Raw genomic sequence first — 6,587 nt, forward strand, 5'->3', positions numbered from 1 at the left:
TGGCTGAATAGAATCAGGACAGTGATCCAAATCAGCAAATCGAATCACTGTCCCTTGAGTCAGGCCGAATCCAAATCTGAATTGAATACGACCCACTTCGCACACCCCTAGTTCACAATTCTCTCAAGGCAAATTATCTCCACATTATTTATGCAAATTTTTCTTGCATACCAGTTGAAACCTAAATGCTGTATATAAAACTAGAATATCAGTATGGAATTAATAAGAAGTGCTATAACATAGAAAATGATATTAAACAAATTAATGTGACTATTGAAAGAATTTTTCTTTTAATGTTTTGGGGTGATCCAACATATCATCCATTAGACTACCTGGATTTCCTTATACAGTTGTCACCACATTTGCAGTACAAGAAATGTAATTTTTTTCGCATTTGCATCTTGCAGTTTTATATGTTGCACAGTTATATGTGTGGAAGAAGTTAAACTTTGCATTGTGTTTGGTATTAGAATTCACAGACTCAGTCTGAGTTTATTGGAGACTCTACCATACGATCGTAGGGAGGAGAGCTAACAGAACTTCTCCCCTCTACAAGTTAAGATACCTTTTTATACTTCATATTGTGAAAACAGACATCTTTTGACTTCTAACTTTTCTTCTTCTTTACTGTTAGCTATTTTAACATACGTGTTATACACTTCATTTTTTTGCATAGAGGCTGACAAGCTATCTTGCATTTAAAGGTACTGGTATCATAGGTATCCCTCTGGTGTAATGGAGACAGACATGGCTACATATCCAGCAATGAGAAACATTTAAATCTATTGCATATTGGTACGATAGTTGAAGAAAAACATTTTGATGAACCTGTCAGGGAGGGAGTGATCTTTTTAACCTGTTTTGAAGCATAGTCTGATTTATAAAGTTCTTTTTTGATGGTGAATCTTTAAGTTCATGTAAGATGATCCAACTGGAAAAACTAAGAATTAGCTGAGTTACAACTAACCAACCGCACTTCGGGAACCAGGAACTAGGTAGAGGCCTTTTTCCTGTCCCAAAGGGCATAGTGGTGTCATTGGGGCACATCCTCTTTGCTTTGTAGTGGCAAATCCTCTTCGCCAGTAGGCGCTTGGTTCACTACTGGTCTCATGCTCTCCTGCTGGCAGGCACTAGGCTCACTACCAGTCTGTGGAGGCTGATTACAGAATTGAAACGGAGGAAACTCTGGGTCTAACGGGGCTGATGTTTTCTTACTGTGTGAAGCGTGAATCCACATGGGGAGTCCTTGACACTTCATTGCAGTGTGGGTGGTCAGGAGTACCTGGAATGGGCCTTTCCAGTGAGGTTCCAGTGATGATTTTCATTGATGGACTTTTACATGGACCCAGTCTCCAGGCAGGATACAATGGCTTATCTGGTTCTTTGGGGAGAGCTGCGTGTACCTGTGAATGAAAATTTTTAACACACTTTATTAGTGCCTTACAATAGTTTAGAATAGTATCATCAAGTAAATGTATATTACAAAGGTGGGAGGCAACAGGTGGTGAGGCAGGGAGCCTCATGGGCCTTCCCATCAAAATTTCATGTGGGCTAAGCCCAGTTTTTCGGGTGGCAGTAGATCTCATGCTCATTAGGGCTATGGGAAGTGCATCTGGCCATTTCAGGTGAGTCTCAGCACAAATTTTGGCTAGTTTATTTTTCAGAATGCCATTTTGGCGTTCCACTTGCCCTGAGGCAATGAAAGTTTTGTTGGATCTGCAGGACTTTGCAGACTTCTTTCATTATTTGCCCTGTAAAATGAGTTCCTTTATCAGAGTTTATGGATAAAGGAATACCAAACCTTGGAATAAAATCTTTGAGCAACCTTTTGCTTACAGTGGTGGCGTCGGCTTTTGCACATGGGTAGGCTTCTACCCATCCAGAGAACATACACACAATAACAAGAACATATTCATAAGAGCAACATTTCTGCATTTGAATAAAATCTATTCGTAAATTCAAAAGGTCCCCAGAGTAGGGGATGCGCTGTCTGTTTTGTCCTTACAGATTTTCCCACATTACGGGCTTGACAAATCGGGCAGGCATAACAGTACTGCTGAGCTACAGATGGAAAGGTTGGAGCAAACCAATCAAGCTTAACAGCTTCTGTCATCCCCCCTTTGCTCACGTGTGCCATGCCATGGTGCTGGCAAGCGAGGTAGGGAAGGAGGACCACTGGGGCAACCAGGCGGCCGTCCGGGGAGCACCACAAATGGTCATGGTGTAACAAACACCCAGTCAGTCTCCATGAATGTTTCTCTGGTTCTGGAGCCTGATCTTGGAGGAGGGCAACGTTGTGAAGACTTGCCAATGGAGACTGGGCAGCTGGAATAGACAAACACACAGGCGTGGCCTGAGGAGTGGAAATAGCCGCAGCTTTGGTAGCCGAGTCTGCCAGAGCATTCCCACATGTAACATCATCATAAGGTTTCTGGTGGGCTTGGCATTTAATAATAGCAACAGCAGAAGGCACTTGTAATGCATTTAGCAAGGCTTCTACATATGGACCATTACTGATTTTGGTACCTCCCGACGTGAGGAAACCTCTTTGCTTCCAAAGTTGACCATAATCACGTACAGTACCAAAAGCATGGCGAGAATCAGTAAAAATATTAATAGAGGCACTAGAGGCTAAGGTACAAGCCCTCGTGAGGGCCACAAGCTCGGCAACTTGAGCTGAATGCACATCGGGCAACGGCAGCACATTCACCTCAGCGGCGTTCCAAGATGTTGCCAGCTACGCCCTCACTCGAACTGTTACCGTTGCACCTCGGAGGCCACAGGCCAATGGGCAAGCTGAGTGAATGGTGCAGACTACAAAAGATGCAAGGAAAAGGATTGATGTAGGAGACTGGCCTACCAGACTGGCCAAATGTCAAAATCCTGGAACTCTGCTGAGGTGAATGTGCTGCTGTTATCAGAAATGATGGTGTCGGGCACCCCATGGGTTGCAACTCGCTGACAGAGAGCTGTTATAGTGGCAGTTGATGTAAGAGTTGAGACAGTCATCACCTCAAGCCATTCTGAGTAAGAGTCAACAACAGTTAACAAGTTCTTATCTTGAAACGGGCCAGCAAAATCAATGTGGATGCGTGACCAGTGTTCCTTCGTCATTTCCCAGGGGAATATTGGTACCTTCTGGGGATTATGACGGGTTGCTTGATAAATGCTGCACTCCCTCACTACCCTTTTTATGTCCCTCACAACTTCTAGCCAGCGCTTTTATCCTCACAATGCCTGGGTGTGCTGCATGCAGCATTGTCGGTATGATTTGGCATCCTGCTTCTGGAATTACAACACGATTTCTCCACAAGAGGAAACACTTGTGGGCAGACAGCTCATGCTGACATGATGAAAATGGCCTGAATTCCTCATTCCTCAGCCAATTTGTCTGCAGGCCAGCCTCTCCATACCCAGTTGAGGACATGGGCAAGGATAGGGTTTTTGCAGTCATCCTTGCTATCTGATCAGCCTCAAGAGGGGCTTCTGTCATGGATTCCAGCATGAGGACTTCCACCGGCAGAGGAGTAGTACAATTAGGTATTTGTAGAAGTAGGTGGTTCAATGCACCAGCATTTTCCCAGTTTTGTACATGAGTGTATAGTCATATGCATTTAGCATGATGCTCCATACGGAGCATACGGGGAGACAAAATAGGAGGAGTTGTTTTGTCCACAGTAAAAATTCCAAGAAGGGATTTGTGGTCTGTTCAGATTTTGAATTTGTGGCCATAAATGTAATCGTGAAAATGTTTAACTCCTGCAATGATTGCCAATGCTTCTCCATCAATCTGTGCGTAGTTGCTCTCAGTTGAAGTAATTGTTCTTGAGTAAAAAGCAACAGGTTCCACCAGACAACGTGTGACTAACAACAGCGCCAATACCGAACGGTGAGGCATCACAAGTAATGGACAGTGACTTCTGCTCATCATAGTGAACAAGGACAGAGTCTGATATCAGCAACTTCTTGACACCCTGGAAGGCTATGTTGTGCTGGCAAGTCCACTTCCACTGAGCTCCTTTATCCAGTAAGTGGTAAAGGGGCTCTGCTATAGTGGCTTTGTCTTTCAAGAAAATGTGATAAAAATTGAGAAGTCCTGCTTGAAGATCCTGTCTGCATTCTGCTATAGGGGCATCATGTATTGCTTTTACCTTGTCTTCGACTGGGTGAATGCCAGAAGCATCAATCTGCTATCCCAGAAAGTTGATACTGGAAACTCCCAGTTGACATTTCTCTCTTTTTACTCTGATACCTGCTTTATCGAACCTCTGTAAAACTTCCATTAGTCTCTCAGTGAGTTTCTCTCTAGGTGGCCCCATGGTCAACACATCTTCAAAGTACAGAACAACCCCAGGAATTCCTGCTAGCATTTTCTCCATGAACTGCTGGAAAATTTCTGGTGCCACAGAATTTCCAAACTGGAGGCACTTGACACGTAATGCTCCCCGGTGCGTAATTATTGTTTGGGCCTCAGCAGCCTTATCATCCACTATCAATTGCTGATAGGCTTGAATGAGGTCAAGTTTGGCAAAAAGCTTCCCTCCTGCAAGAACAGTCAGTAACTGGTTAATGGAAGGCACTGGGTGCAGGTGCTGCTTAAGTGCTTTATTAACTCTTGTAATCCCCACAGATGTGAACACTGCTGTTAGGTTTTAAAACAGGAACAATTGGTGTGGCCCAGCTTGTATGTACAATTGGCTCGAGGACCTCTTGCACGATAAGCTGATCTAATTCTGCACCAATTTTCAGACACAGTGCGAAAGGTTCATTCTGAGCCTTCATAAAGATAGGGGCTGTCGCAGGATCCATTTGGAACATCACTGGTGGACCAGAGTAAGTTCCTAATTCCTCGGAGAATACCTGGGGAAACTCCCTTGCAAACCTTGCCAGACTTTCTGTGCAGAGACTGTGTACACCTTGAATAGTGATTCCCAATGGTGAGAACCAGTTTCTCCCCAGAAGACTTTTGTGGGAACCCTTAGTTACAATGAGGGGTAGACGCTGTCTAACAGATCCATACTGGACATCTATGCTGCAGCTACCCAAAGTTTCCACGCTCTGTCCATTGTAGTCATGCAGGAGACACTCAGGTTTCAATAACTTGGGGAGGGGGTGCCAAAACAACAGGAAGAATATGTTTTTATCCATGAGGGATACTCCGAAACCTGAGTCCACTTCCGTTTTGCACTTCTGTCCATTTATTATTACAATTGCAATCATCTCAGAACCCTGAGTTTCAACAACACCAACATTTTGAGTCAAATATAGTTTTTGTACCTCACGTTCTGGGGAGGACTCTAATCTGTGAGTGGTTTGGGAGTGAATACATTTGCCACAGTTTTTTTGTCTCCTGGAACTGGCCTTTGAGTGGCAAACCCTCTCTATGCGGCCCTTCTTCTTGCAGGCATGACACTCTGTCTTCCTGAACGTGCACGCCCTTTGTCTGTGTTGGCAGTCACAACTCAAACATGTCTGTGGATTAATTGGCTTATGTGATGCTGTTGGTGAGCGTATAATCCGCTGAATTTGCCGGTGATGATCTGATTCTTGATCTTTTTGAAGTAAGTGGACATTGCTGGAGAACTCCTGGCAAATTTCTTTCACATTATGGGATGCTGCTTTAGCTGCCAAGGCTTTTTATTGTGCAGTAGCCAAGGTCAAATTTGGTTCAGAGAGCAGGCAACATTGGATTGCTTCATCCAGAACTCCACAGATGAGACAGTCGCAAAGCAGGCCATCCAGGAGATCCCTGAACTCACCAAATTCAGCAAGGCGATGGAGCTCAGCCAGGTAACCTGCTATGCCTTCATTGGTCTTTTGGTCCCATTTAAAAATAATGAAACCTCTGCAGAGTAACAGATGACCTGGGGCAAAAATGTGCCTTTAGCAGGGCAATTAGTTCAGCATAAGACTTAGTGTTTGGTCAGGCAGGTGCTGTGAGGGAACGAACCCTGGCAAATGTTTCAGCACCACAGACTGTCAGGAGGATCGCACGCTTGTGTTCTGGGTTTTCTACTTCATTGGCTTCCAGGTAACAGGACAGCCTTTCCACATAGGAGTCCCAAGAAGCTGACTGACTCACATTACATTCTTCTGTATGTCCTAATGTAGCCGTTCTAAGAAACATCAGCCGTGTAGGGAGAAAAGGAGAACGAGGAAAAAAACCCTGCCCTCTGATTACAAAACACAGTCTCAGCATGTCGTCCCACAATCTAGGGGTGTCCTTTCAGCAAAACATCCCATCCTCCTTGCCAGATGATAAGTTGTGAGTTCAGCAACAGCTCTCTGGACACTCCTGGGTTGAACTAACAGTTATTTATTGTTATAATTCTCTGGAATCATATCCAGGGTGGATCTTAACAATTGCCCTCAGTAGATGTATGCAGAACATATACTTGCTCTGCCTCTGACTTGACCCTGTCCAGTCCTGTGGAGAGAGAGGAACCAAGAATGCCTCTGGCTTCTCGTGGCAGGGAACATGGGGCCCCCAGTGCTGCAAAATGACCACAAGCGAGCTGAGCCCTGCAGTGCTGAACATGAGGGCTTTGGCCTTAAAGGGTCAGTACAAGGAAAACACAATAAGACAG

General features: G+C 44.6%; 1 pseudogene; it reads right to left on the bottom strand.

Moving 5' to 3' along the window:
* Positions 1-2,856: 2,856 nt before the first annotated feature.
* LOC109286815 lies at positions 2,857-5,220 on the bottom strand (annotated as a pseudogene).
* Between the last annotated feature and the right edge of the window lie 1,367 nt (positions 5,221-6,587).

The sequence above is a fragment of the Gavialis gangeticus genome, unplaced genomic scaffold (genome assembly GCF_001723915.1).
Source record: "Gavialis gangeticus isolate Ggan-Ray unplaced genomic scaffold, GavGan_comp1, whole genome shotgun sequence".
Taxonomy (NCBI): domain Eukaryota; kingdom Metazoa; phylum Chordata; order Crocodylia; family Gavialidae; genus Gavialis; species Gavialis gangeticus.